This window comes from Pholcus phalangioides, unplaced genomic scaffold (genome assembly GCF_987345545.1).
Source record: "Pholcus phalangioides strain wild (caught in Gottingen) unplaced genomic scaffold, Ppha-v1.0 ptg000015l_1, whole genome shotgun sequence".
Taxonomy (NCBI): Eukaryota; Metazoa; Arthropoda; class Arachnida; order Araneae; family Pholcidae; genus Pholcus; species Pholcus phalangioides.
This window is the reverse complement of record NW_028301608.1, coordinates 73,122,682-73,137,068: the sequence shown is the minus strand read 5'-3', so window position 1 is coordinate 73,137,068 and position 14,387 is coordinate 73,122,682. Positions and strand designations below refer to the sequence as shown.

The window sequence follows — 14,387 nt, the reverse complement described above, 5'->3', positions numbered from 1 at the left end:
CCCCCAACCAATTACCCGGGACACCAATTCGCATACTTTTGGTGGGGCCGCAGACTGGCTTTATCTCGGGCTTCGGCTGTTGCAAATTCTACAACAGAAAAGAATGAGATTCATCCAGGGCCCCCAAAATGAAACCTGTAAACATAGGGCCCCCGACTTGGAAGCTTGTCGGTCATCCCCCGGAGCGAGTGCCATGAAAAATTTTCATTTGTATTCGTTTTACCAACGAATAAAATCCAGGGCCCCCAAAATGAAACCTGTAAACATGGGGGCCCCCGACTTGGAAGCTTGTCGGTCATCCCCCGGAGCGAGTGCCATGAAAAATTTTCATTTGTATTCGTTTTACCAACGAATAAAACCCAGGGCCCCCAAAATGAAACCTGTAAACATCGGGCCCCCGACTTGGAAGCTTGTCGGGCATCCCCCGGAGCGAGTGCCATGAAAAATTTTCATTTGTATTCGTTTTACCAACGAATAAAATCCAGGGCCCCCAAAATGAAACCTGTAAACATAGGGCCCCCGACTTGGAAGCTTGTCGGTCATCCCCCGGAGCGAGTGCCATGAAAAATTTCCATTTGTATTCGTTTTACCAACGAATAAAATTCAGGGCCCCCAACCAATTACCCGGGACACCAATTCGCATACTTTTGGTGGGGCCCCAGACTGGCTTTATCTCGGGCTTCGGCTGTTGCAAATTCTACAACAGAAAAGAATGAGATTCATCCAGGGCCCCCAAAATGAAACCTGTAAACATAGGGCCCCCGACTTGGAAGCTTGTCGGTCATCCCCCGGAGCGAGTGCCATGAAAAATTTTCATTTGTATTCGTTTTACCAACGAATAAAATCCAGGGTCCCCAAAATGAAACCTGTAAACATAGGGCCCCCGACTTGGAAGCTTGTCGGTCATCCCCCGGAGCGAGTGCCATGAAAAATTTCCATTTGTATTCGTTTTACCAACGAATAAAATCCAGGGCCCCCAACCAATTACCCGGGACACCAATTCGCATACTTTTGGTGGGGCCCCAGACTGGCTTTATCTCGGGCTTCGGCTGTTGCAAATTCTACAACAGAAAAGAATGAGATTCATCCAGGGCCCCCAAAATGAAACCTGTAAACATGGGGGCCCCCGACTTGGAAGCTTGTCGGTCATCCCCCGGAGCGAGTGCCATGAAAAATTTTCATTTGTATTCGTTTTACCAACGAATAAAATCCAGGGCCCCCAAAATGAAACCTGTAAACATGGGGCCCCCGACCTGGAAGCTTGTCGGTCATCCCCCGGAGCGAGTGCCATGAAAAATTTCCATTTGTATTCGTTTTACCAACGAATAAAATCCAGGGCCCCCAACCAATTACCCGGGACACCAATTCGCATACTTTTGGTGGGGCCCCAGACTGGCTTTATCTCGGGCTTCGGCTGTTGCAAATTCTACAACAGAAAAGAATGAGATTCATCCAGGGCCCCCAAAATGAAACCTGTAAACATGGGGCCCCCGACTTGGAAGCTTGTCGGTCATCCCCCGGAGCGAGTGCCATGAAAAATTTCCATTTGTATTCGTTTTACCAACGAATAAAATCCAGGGCCCCCAACCAATTACCCGGGACACCAATTCGCATACTTTTGGTGGGGCCGCAGACTGGCTTTATCTCGGGCTTCGGCTGTTGCAAATTCTACAACAGAAAAGAATGAGATTCATCCAGGGCCCCCAAAATGAAACCTGTAAACATGGGGCCCCCGACTTGGAAGCTTGTCGGTCATCCCCCGGAGCGAGTGCCATGAAAAATTTCCATTTGTATTCGTTTTACCAACGAATAAAATCCAGGGCCCCCAACCAATTACCCGGGACACCAATTCGCATACTTTTAGTGGGGCCCCAGACTGGATATATCTTTTGCTTCCGCTATCGAAATTTTTCAACGTTAAAGCAGCAAGAAAACAATGAGATCCATCAAGGGCCCCTGGAAATGAAAACTTTTTACTTATACGTGAAATCTTTCCCGGGTACCCGGACCCTGTGTTGGGAGCACCGCTGTTGTGTGTGTATATTATACATATATATACCTCTCGGCATGGACCCCCCCCCCACAAAGGAAGGGCTGACAGGGGCCACAACGATTCTTATCACTTTTTGATTTTTCACACTATAAATTAATCACAGAGGGGCCCCTGAAAAGCTGGTTTGGGGGCTCGAAATCTAAATTCCAGCCTAAGGGCTCTGCTGTAGGATGTAGGAGCCTCTTGGTACATGCACATAACATGGTCCCGATGGGTCAAATGGGTCCCGATATGTGAATATCGACCCGAAAAGCCGAAAAGATGTTCAGTTGGGTATATGTACGGTTTGTTAAAATTTCCCATACACACATACGTTGCACTCAGGGGAGGCTCGAGACAAAATCTCTACCCGAGCGGGACCTATTTTTGAGCCCCCTGTCCTCCCTAATTAAAAAAAAATTTGTTTCAATCGTTTCGTTTTGATGCGTTCAAAGGAAGAGCGATATTTTGTCATAAATTTTGGAATTTTCTTCGCCCCGAATCTGCCGTTCCTTCTTCCCTCAAAATCTCCAACGTCGAATATCTTACTTCTCCCCTTGATATTGCCTCCGAATTCAATCAAGCTTTCGCTTCTGCTTTCTCTTCCGATCCGAACCCCCCCCCCCTCCCAATATTTTTTTTTCGACTTTCTTCGTAACTCCATTCCGGTTTTTTTCTCTATAGAAAACCTTTCAAATTTACTGCAAAAATTAAAACCACTCCACTGGCCCAGACGGGATCCCAAACCATATATATATTCTCAAATTCTCTACAGATGAAATTTCCAACTATCTTGAAATTGTCTTCACCGTCTTATTGAATACCTCCCGCTTGCCCCCGACTGGAAAATTAATAAAATAATACCTATTCACAAATCACGTCCTCCCTCTAATCCCCCTAAATTTTAGACTAATCGCCATCACCTCTACCTGCTGCAAGCTTAGCGAGCACATAGTTGCCAAGGAAATCCGTGCACACCTTGACTCAATTAACTTCTTTTTCCCTAACCAACACGACTTTAGATCATCATTATTTGTTTCCACTCAATCAGCCCTTTTTATTCTGACTTATGTAATACTATTGACAACAGCCTGCAAACTGATATCGTATACTTGGATTTTTCCCAAGCGTTTGACAGGGTGCCCCATAGTAAACTTCTTAAACTCCAAAACCTGGGCTTATGTATTAAATTACTGAAATGGGTAGTTCCAATGGCCTTCCTTGTTGATCGCAGTCAGTTTGTCTCTTTCAGGGGCCAAAACTCCTCATACCCCCGGGTCAAGTCTGGCACGCCTCCGGGATTGGTCCTCTCTCCTCTATTATTTCCAATTTAAATTAATGACCTACCATTATGAATCAATTGCTCCATCAGACTATTCGCCGATGATTGCGTTATTTACCAAAGAATTTACAGCAGATGCGACCAAGATTCTCTCCCGCACAACCTTAACACTATATACGAATGGTGCTCGTCTTGGCAACCACCCTTGAACATCTCCAGTCTTCATGAAACTTACTCGTGAAAGATCTCCCCTCGAATTCCCTTACTCAATTTATAATTCTTTAATAATCTTTATTATCTTAATTTATTATTCTTTAATAATCTTTATTATCTTAATTTATTATTCTTTAATAATCTTTATTATCTTAATTTGTTATTCTTTAATCTCCACACGTATAATATATTTCAAAAATGTCTTCGAAAACTTTTTTCCTTCGTAACCTCAGATATTCCGTCCGCTACCTCTGACATTTATGCTGTCAAACTTATGTCCCTCCTGTCCTCTCCTATGCCTGCGAAATTTGGGATCCCCATACACAAAGCAATATAGATAAGCTGGAATATATCCAAAATAAATCTACCCGCTTTATTTAAACTGCTGGATCCCCCCATCAAACATGCAGGACAACAGAGAACAAAGGCGGTCTTAGAGCAGTGCGACAATTGAGAATGTGCGCCAAAACACGTTAGATATACATTACTAGAAAAATATCTTTGAGATACATCTTTAAAAAAATAAGTATATAATATACATGAAAAATGACCAAGATGAGAAAAAAAATTGGAGGTTTGAGTGTATATAATATTACGGTTATTTTTCGAAAAGAAAAGAATCTATGGGCAGTGCACCTATATACGTACCTATAGCAATTTTGGTAAGATACACACTCTCTCTCTCGAGCTCTTTTCGTTTATCCCTGTAGGAGATTTTGTGGGGAAGACGCAATTTCTTTCTCTTTTATTGTGTTTTAAAAAATAAGAATAATGGAGGAATCACCCTCTCGGTCACCCAAGTTTTCTACTAACGAGGCAAAAGTGTTTTCCTGTGTTGTGGGGAGTATTACAGGAATTGAAGGTGATGTGGGAAAGATTTTGAACCAGAGGCTTTTCATGCCTCTTTTCCCCCTACTCGTATTACTTTTATCGAATCGTCAACATAGTACAGTATTTCAAAAAATACATACGTGTGCATTGAATAAATATTTAAAAAAAAATGAATGAATTAAAACCTATCATTAGCTGACCATTTTAAATAGGGATCCTGCACTTCGGTCTCGTTCCTACCTGTTGCACGAGGAGAAACAAAAATGTGCTCACACGAGAAAACCCATGCACTTTGGCCTCCGATCACTGGTCAGTCTCCCGACTCACCAGACTTTCTATTAGAAAAACCAGGGGCAGCTCGGTGGCACAGGGTGTGCTCTAGAAGGGCGTCAAATCCGAAATGAAAGGGCAAAAAAAAAAATTACGAAAAATTATCTGTGCCCACTGTGTGTGTGTGTGTGTGTGTGTGTGTGTGTAGGAGGAGCACCAAATCTGACGTAAAAAGGGTGAAATAAATTATAGAAAACGATTTCTGCTCGCTTTAGGAGGGGCGTCAGATCCGAAATGGAAACGCAAAAAAAATTAGGAAAACTTATTTGTGCCCTCTCTCACTCTAGGAAGGACGTTAAGTTCGAGGTAAAAGGGTGAAAAAATGGGAAAATGAGTTCTGCCCGTTCTAGGAGGAGCGCCAAATCCAAGGTAAAAGGCCAAAAGAAATTCGACATCATATGTTATGACAAAATATCCCGTTCCTTTGAACGCATCAAAACGAAGCGATTGAAACAAATGGTTTTTTTATTGGGGAGGTCAGGGGACTCTCAAAAATAGGTCCCGCTCGGGTAGAGATTTTGTCTCGAGTCTGCGCCTGAGTGTATGTGTGTATGGGAAATTTTAACAAACCGTACATATACACAACTGAACATCTTTTCGGAGTTTCATGGATCTTGTTCCAGATACCCGGTTAGCCTCCTATGTGTGTGAGGCTCCTAGATACATAGGTCCCACATGCTAGTGCCGGGGCCCCCAGGCCAGGATTTTTCACGGGGCCCCCTCATCCCCCCCCCCTCCACGAAAAATTTGGGCATATCCCCGAGCTGAGATTATGGTTTATTTTTGCAGTAAAAAAAAAGAAACCTCTTTCGAGAAGGGAAAAAATTCTGAGTGAATGTTCCCCTCCCCCGTGGTCGGAGATACGGGGGCATCCCCCCCCCACCAGCGTCAAAGGTGGAGTCACTGATCTATTGTATATATGAATTGACATCATCATCATCGTGTTCCCCCAAACTTTCAGGTCTATCTCCACCTATGCCCCCCCCCCGATGAGAAAATCCTACGTACGCTATAGAGTTTGTATATACAGTAAAACCTCGCTACAACTACACCCGATGATAAAAATGCTTCTAGATTGATATTTTTTAAATCTCGTTTGGAATTGCCTAGTATCATGTTCAACTATCGATACAGCGATATCCTCCACTGCAATAAATATCCTCTATAACGATATTGTTTTATAGGATTTGAAAAACCAGTATATATAAGATATTTTTTTTATATTTCGCTCGAAATTCCCCTGCTGTATATTTTTAAATTCTTCAACAGTTTTTGTACTTTCGAGCGTGTTTGATAAACATTGGTATTTTGCGCTACCTACCTTTCAAAAGTGTTAATTAAGTTGACGCGAAGCTACTTTCTATGTGGTACACAAAAGGGCTGTGCTTATCTATTCTATAATATAAAATCACAAACAAACTCGAAAAGGGCCTGTTGCTAAGCAACCGAGTGACGGAAGTGGGTGAAATTTTTGAGTGACGGAAATCTGTTACGGAAGTGGGTTCGATTCATATATCGATATTCACATTCATATATCGTACATTCATATTCATATATTCATATATCGATATTGGGTCGATATTCACATATCGGGACCCATTTGACCCATCGGGACCATGTTATGTGCATGTACCAAGAGGCTCCTACATCCTACAGCAGAGCCCTTAGGCTGGAATTTAGATTTCGAGCCCCCAAACCAGCTTTTCAGGGGCCCCTCTGTGATTAATTTATAGTGTGAAAAATCAAAAAGTGATAAGAATCGTTGTGGCCCCTGTCAGCCCTTCCTTTGTGGGGGGGGGGGGGGTCAATGCCGAGAGGTATATATATGTATAATATACACACACAACAGCGGTGCTCCCAACACAGGGTCCGGGTACCCGGGGAAGATTTCACGTATAAGTAAAAAGTTTTCATTTCCAGGGGCCCTTGATGGATCTCATTGTTTTCTTGCTGCTTTAACGTTGAAAAATTTCGATAGCGGAAGCAAAAGATATATCCAGTCTGGGGCCCCACCAAAAGTATGCGAATTGGTGTCCCGGGTAATTGGTTGGGGGCCCTGGATTTTATTCGTTGGTAAAACGAATACAAATGGAAATTTTTCATGGCACTCGCTCCGGGGGATGACCGACAAGCTTCCAAGTCGGGGGCCCCATGTTTACAGGTTTCATTTTGGGGCCCTGGATTTTATTCGTTGGTAAAACGAATACAAATGAAAATTTTTCATGGCACTCGCTCCGGGGGATGACCGACAAGCTTCCAAGTCGGGGCCCTATGTTTACAGGTTTCATTTTGGGGGCCCTGGATTTTATTCGTTGGTAAAACGAATACAAATGAAAATTTTTCATGGCACTCGCTCCGGGGGATGACCGACAAGCTTCCAAGTCGGGGGCCCCCATGTTTACAGGTTTCATTTTGGGGGCCCTGGATTTTATTCGTTGGTAAAACGAATACAAATGGAAATTTTTCATGGCACTCGCTCCGGGGGATGACCGACAAGCTTCTAAGTCGGGGCCCCCATGTTTACAGGTTTCATTTTGGGGGCCCTGGATTTTATTCGTTGGTAAAACGAATACAAATGAAAATTTTTCATGGCACTCGCTCCGGGGGATGACCGACAAGCTTCCAAGTCGGGGGCCCTATGTTTACAGGTTTCATTTTGGGGGCCCTGGATGAATCTCATTCTTTTCTGTTGTAGAATTTGCAACAGCCGAAGCCCGAGATAAAGCCAGTCTGCGGCCCCACCAAAAGTATGCGAATTGGTGTCCCGGGTAATTGGTTGGGGGCCCTGGATTTTATTCGTTGGTAAAACGAATACAAATGGAAATTTTTCATGGCACTCGCTCCGGGGGATGACCGACAAGCTTCCAGGTCGGGGGCCCCATGTTTACAGGTTTCATTTTGGGGGCCCTGGATTTTATTCGTTGGTAAAACGAATACAAATGAAAATTTTTCATGGCACTCGCTACAGGGGATGACCGACAAGCTTCCAAGTCGGGGGCCCTATGTTCACAGGTTTCATTTTGGGGGCCCTGGATGAATCTCATTCTTTTCTGTTGTAGAATTTGCAACAGCCGAAGCCCGAGATAAAGCCAGGCTGGGGCCCCACCAAAAGTATGCGAATTGGTGTCCCGGGTAATTGGTTGGGGGCCCTGGATTTTATTCGTTGGTAAAACGAATACAAATGGAAATTTTTCATGGCACTCGCTCCGGGGGATGACAGACAAGCTTCCAAGTCGGGGCCCCCATGTTTACAGGTTTCATTTTGGGGGCCCTGGATTTTATTCGTTGGTAAAACGAATACAAATGGAAATTTTTCATGGCACTCGCTCCGGGGGATGACCGACAAGCTTCCAAGTCGGGGGCCCCCATGTTTACAGGTTTCATTTTGGGATCCCTGGATTTTATTCGTTGGTAAAACGAATACAAATGAAAATTTTTCATGGCACTCGCTCCGGGGGATGACCGACAAGCTTCCAAGTCGGGGGCCCTATGTTTACAGGTTTCATTTTGGGGGCCCTGGATTTTATTCGTTGGTAAAACGAATACAAATGAAAATTTTTCATGGCACTCGCTCCGGGGGATGACCGACAAGCTTCCAAGTCGGGGGCCCCATGTTTACAGGTTTCATTTTGGGGGCCCTGGATTTTATTCGTTGGTAAAACGAATACAAATGAAAATTTTTCATGGCACTCGCTACAGGGGATGACCGACAAGCTTCCAAGTCGGGGGCCCTATGTTCACAGGTTTCATTTTGGGGGCCCTGGATGAATCTCATTCTTTTCTGTTGTAGAATTTGCAACAGCCGAAGCCCGAGATAAAGCCAGGCTGGGGCCCCACCAAAAGTATGCGAATTTGTGTCCCGGGTAATTGGTTGGGGGCCCTGGATTTTATTCGTTGGTAAAACGAATACAAATGGAAATTTTTCATGGCACTCGCTCCGGGGGATGACAGACAAGCTTCCAAGTCGGGGCCCCCATGTTTACAGGTTTCATTTTGGGGGCCCTGGATTTTATTCGTTGGTAAAACGAATACAAATGGAAATTTTTCATGGCACTCGCTCCGGGGGATGACCGACAAGCTTCCAAGTCGGGGGCCCCCATGTTTACAGGTTTCATTTTGGGATCCCTGGATTTTATTCGTTGGTAAAACGAATACAAATGAAAATTTTTCATGGCACTCGCTCCGGGGGATGACCGACAAGCTTCCAAGTCGGGGGCCCTATGTTTACAGGTTTCATTTTGGGGGCCCTGGATTTTATTCGTTGGTAAAACGAATACAAATGAAAATTTTTCATGGCACTCGCTCCGGGGGATGACCGACAAGCTTCCAAGTCGGGGGCCCCATGTTTACAGGTTTCATTTTGGGGGCCCTGGATTTTATTCGTTGGTAAAACGAATACAAATGAAAATTTTTCATGGCACTCGCTCCGGGGGATGACCGACAAGCTTCCAAGTCGGGGGCCCCAATGTTTACAGGTTTCATTTTGGGGGCCCTGGATTTTATTCGTTGGTAAAACGAATACAAATGGAAATTTTTCATGGCACTCGCTCCGGGGGATGACCGACAAGCTTCCAAGTCGGGGGCCCTATGTTTACAGGTTTCATTTTGGGGGCCCTATGTTTACAGGTTTCATTTTGGGGGCCCTGGATTTTATTCGTTGGTAAAACGAATACAAATGAAAATTTTTCATGGCACTCGCTCCGGGGGATGACCGACAAGCTTCCAAGTCGGGGGCCCCATGTTTACAGGTTTCATTTTGGGGGCCCTGGATTTTATTCGTTGGTAAAACGAATACAAATGGAAATTTTTCATGGCACTCGCTCCGGGGGATGACCGACAAGCTTCCAAGTCGGGGGCCCCCATGTTTACAGGTTTCATTTTGGGATCCCTGGATTTTATTCGTTGGTAAAACGAATACAAATGAAAATTTTTCATGGCACTCGCTCCGGGGGATGACCGACAAGCTTCCAAGTCGGGGGCCCTATGTTTACAGGTTTCATTTTGGGGGCCCTGGATTTTATTCGTTGGTAAAACGAATACAAATGAAAATTTTTCATGGCACTCGCTCCGGGGGATGACCGACAAGCTTCCAAGTCGGGGGCCCCATGTTTACAGGTTTCATTTTGGGGGCCCTGGATTTTATTCGTTGGTAAAACGAATACAAATGAAAATTTTTCATGGCACTCGCTCCGGGGGATGACCGACAAGCTTCCAAGTCGGGGGCCCCAATGTTTACAGGTTTCATTTTGGGGGCCCTGGATTTTATTCGTTGGTAAAACGAATACAAATGGAAATTTTTCATGGCACTCGCTCCGGGGGATGACCGACAAGCTTCCAAGTCGGGGGCCCTATGTTTACAGGTTTCATTTTGGGGGCCCTATGTTTACAGGTTTCATTTTGGGGGCCCTGGATTTTATTCGTTGGTAAAACGAATACAAATGAAAATTTTTCATGGCACTCGCTCCGGGGGATGACCGACAAGCTTCCAAGTCGGGGGCCCCATGTTTACAGGTTTCATTTTGGGGGCCCTGGATTTTATTCGTTGGTAAAACGAATACAAATGGAAATTTTTCATGGCGCTCGCTCCGGGGGATGACCGACAAGCTTCCAAGTCGGGGGCCCCCATGTTTACAGGTTTCATTTTGGGGGCCCTGGATTTTATTCGTTGGTAAAACGAATACAAATGAAAATTTTTCATGGCACTCGCTCCGGGGGATGACCGACAAGCTTCCAAGTCGGGGGCCCCCATGTTTACAGGTTTCATTTTGGGGGCCCTGGATGAATCTCATTCTTTGCTGTTGTAGAATTTGCAACAGCCGAAGCCCGAGATAAAGCCAGTCTGGGGCCCCACCAAAAGTATGCGAATTGGTGTCCCGGGTAATTGGTTGGGGGCCCTGGATTTTATTCGTTGGTAAAACGAATACAAATGGAAATTTTTCATGGCACTCGCTCCGGGGGATGACCGACAAGCTTCCAAGTCGGGGGCCCCATGTTTACAGGTTTCATTTTGGGGGCCCTGGATTTTATTCGTTGGTAAAACGAATACAAATGAAAATTTTTCATGGCACTCGCTCCGGGGGATGACCGACAAGCTTCCAAGTCGGGGCCCTATGTTTACAGGTTTCATTTTGGGGGCCCTGGATTTTATTCGTTGGTAAAACGAATACAAATGAAAATTTTTCATGGCACTCGCTCCGGGGGAATGACCGACAAGCTTCCAAGTCGGGGGCCCTATGTTTACAGGTTTCATTTTTGGGGCCCTGGATTTTATTCGTTGGTAAAACGAATACAAATGAAAATTTTTCATGGCACTCGCTCCGGGGGATGACCGACAAGCTTCCAAGTCGGGGGCCCCAATGTTTACAGGTTTCATTTTGGGGGCCCTGGATTTTATTCGTTGGTAAAACGAATACAAATGGAAATTTTTCATGGCACTCGCTCCGGGGGATGACCGACAAGCTTCCAAGTCGGGGGCCCTATGTTTACAGGTTTCATTTTGGGGGCCCTGGATGAATCTCATTCTTTTCTGTTGTAGAATTTGCAACAGCCGAAGCCCGAGATAAAGCCAGTCTGCGGCCCCACCAAAAGTATGCGAATTGGTGTCCCGGGTAATTGGTTGGGGGCCCTGGATTTTATTCGTTGGTAAAACGAATACAAATGGAAATTTTTCATGGCACTCGCTCCGGGGGATGACCGACAAGCTTCCAAGTCGGGGGCCCCCATGTTTACAGGTTTCATTTTGGGGGCCCTGGATTTTATTCGTTGGTAAAACGAATACAAATGGAAATTTTTCATGGCACTCGCTCCGGGGGATGACCGACAAGCTTCCAAGTCGGGGGCCCTATGTTTACAGGTTTCATTTTGGGGGCCCTGGATTTTATTCGTTGGTAAAACGAATACAAATGAAAATTTTTCATGGCACTCGCTCCGGGGGATGACCGACAAGCTTCCAAGTCGGGGGCCCCCATGTTTACAGGTTTCATTTTGGGGGCCCTGGATTTTATTCGTTGGTAAAACGAATACACATGAAAATTTTTCATGGCACTCGCTCCGGGGGATGACCGACAAGCTTCCAAGTCGGGGGCCCCATGTTTACAGGTTTCATTTTGGGGGCCCTGGATTTTATTCGTTGGTAAAACGAATACACATGAAAATTTTTCATGGCACTCGCTCCGGGGGATGACCGACAAGCTTCCAAGTCGGGGGCCCCATGTTTACAGGTTTCATTTTGGGGGCCCTGGATTTTATTCGTTGGTAAAACGAATACAAATGAAAATTTTTCATGGCACTCGCTCCGGGGGATGACCGACAAGCTTCCAAGTCGGGGGCCCCATGTTTACAGGTTTCATTTTGGGGGCCCTGGATGAATCTCATTCTTTTCTGTTGTAGAATTTGCAACAGCCGAAGCCCGAGATAAAGCCAGTCTGCGGCCCCACCAAAAGTATGCGAATTGGTGTCCCGGGTAATTGGTTGGGGGCCCTGGATTTTATTCGTTGGTAAAACGAATACAAATGGAAATTTTTCATGGCCCTCGCTCCGGGGGATGACCGACAAGCTTCCAAGTCGGGGGCCCCATGTTTACAGGTTTCATTTTGGGGGCCCTGGATTTTATTCGTTGGTAAAACGAATACAAATGAAAATTTTTCATGGCACTCGCTCCGGGGGATGACCGACAAGCTTCCAAGTCGGGGGCCCCCCATGTTTACAGGTTTCATTTTGGGGGCCCTGGATTTTATTCGTTGGTAAAACGAATACGAATGAAAATTTTTCATGGCACTCGCTCCGGGGTATGACCGACAAGCTGCCAAGTCGGGGGCCCTATGTTTACAGGTTTCATTTTGGGGGCCCTGGATTTTATTCGTTGGTAAAACGAATACGAATGAAAATTTTTCATGGCACTCGCTCCGGGGGATGACCGACAAGCTGCCAAGTCGGGGGCCCTATGTTTACAGGTTTCATTTTGGGGGCCCTGGATTTTATTCGTTGGTAAAACGAATACAAATGAAAATTTTTCATGGCACTCGCTCCGGGGGATGACCGACAAGCTGCCAAGTCGGGGGCCCTATGTTTACAGGTTTCATTTTGGGGGCCCTGGATTTTATTCGTTGGTAAAACGAATACAAATGAAAATTTTTCATGGCACTCTCACCGGGGGATGACCGACAAGCTTCCAAGTCGGGGGGCCCCATGTTTACAGGTTTGATTTTGGGGGCCCTGGATGAATCTCATTCTTTTCTGTTGTAGAATTTGCCACAGCCGAAACCCGAGATATAGCCAGTCTGGGGCCCCACTAAAAATCTGCGTATTGTGTCCCCGCTACTGGATGTGGGGCCCTGGATTTTATTCGTTGTAAAATTGATAAAAATGAAAAATTCTCACAGGGGGGTGTCCGACAAGCTTGCAGGTCACGGCTTCATGGAAATGTTCGCAGGTTGTAATTCGGTGCCCCTGAATGTATCTCATTGATTTTTGTGGTTTAACATTGTAAAATTTGCAACACATCGGTAGCCCAAGATATATCCAGTGTGGGGCCCCACTGAAATTCAGCGAATTGAATCTGGGGACCCCCATGGGGAAGTTTTCTGGGGATACTTGATGAATCTCATTTGTTTTTTGTTGCTGTATTATTATTTTCATTAAAATTCGCTTCTTCAGTAGGCTGGTGCTTTCACACGTCCCTTTCCCCTTTTCCATAGCACGCTGATGAAGTGGGAGGAAATAAACAAGATATGTCCGGGAGAGAAGTGGGGGGGGGGGGTTGGCCGCCAAAGGCGGTAGGGGGGCAGAGCCCCCCTAGTATTATATATATAATATATCCATCGAGCTTATATTACTGGAGGGAGCATCCAGCCGCCGCGACGGCGGCTACATCTAATGCAATGAAACCACGTAACTCGGTGAAAACAAAGATCGTTTGCCCATAGAAATGGTCTCTATGGTGTTTTAAAGATTCAATAAAAGGATAGAGAACTCATCTAAAGATGGAAAAAGATTAAATTATTTATTTCATCAATACTGGAATCATTTCTTTCATCAATTCTTGAATTTGCCTTCATTAATTATGGATTTTCCTTCATTAATTATGGATTTTCCTTCATTAATTATGGATTTTCCTTCATTAATTATGGATTTTCCTTCATTAATTATGGATTTTCCTTCATTAATTCTGGAATTTTCTTTCATTAATTCTGGAGTTATTTCCTTTATTAATTATTATTTCTTTCATTAATTTTGGAATTATCACTTTTCATTAATTTTGGAATTATCACTTTTCATTAATTTTGGAATTATCACTTTTCATTAATTTTGGAATTATCACTTTTCATTAATTTTGGAATTATCACTTTTCATTAATTTTGGAATTATCACTTTTCATTAATTTTGGAATTATCACTTTTCATTAATTTTGGAATTATCACTTTTCATTAATTTTGGAATTATCACTTTTCATTAATTTTGGAATTATCACTTTTCATTAATTTTGGAATTATCACTTTTCATTAATGCTAAAAGTATTTCTTTCATTGATTCTGAAACGAGGTAGCATGTCGAACGCACGGTTTTTCTTAGCTCCCACCATATGTGCCCCCCCCCCTCCCCCATTTTTTTGCTGTTTTTAATTTTTCTAGTGTTTTCGGGCCTGCAGGATCCCTCGACACAATGTTAGCACCATGTTTTGTTATACTTTTGTGTGGTTCC

General features: G+C 44.5%; 1 protein-coding gene across 2 annotated transcripts in view; it reads right to left on the bottom strand.

Annotated features, from left to right (window-relative positions):
• The window catches only part of Hpd (4-hydroxyphenylpyruvate dioxygenase), a 489,423-nt gene that overhangs the window by 428,271 nt on the left and 46,765 nt on the right, over nt 1-14,387 (bottom strand). The window lies entirely within an intron of this gene.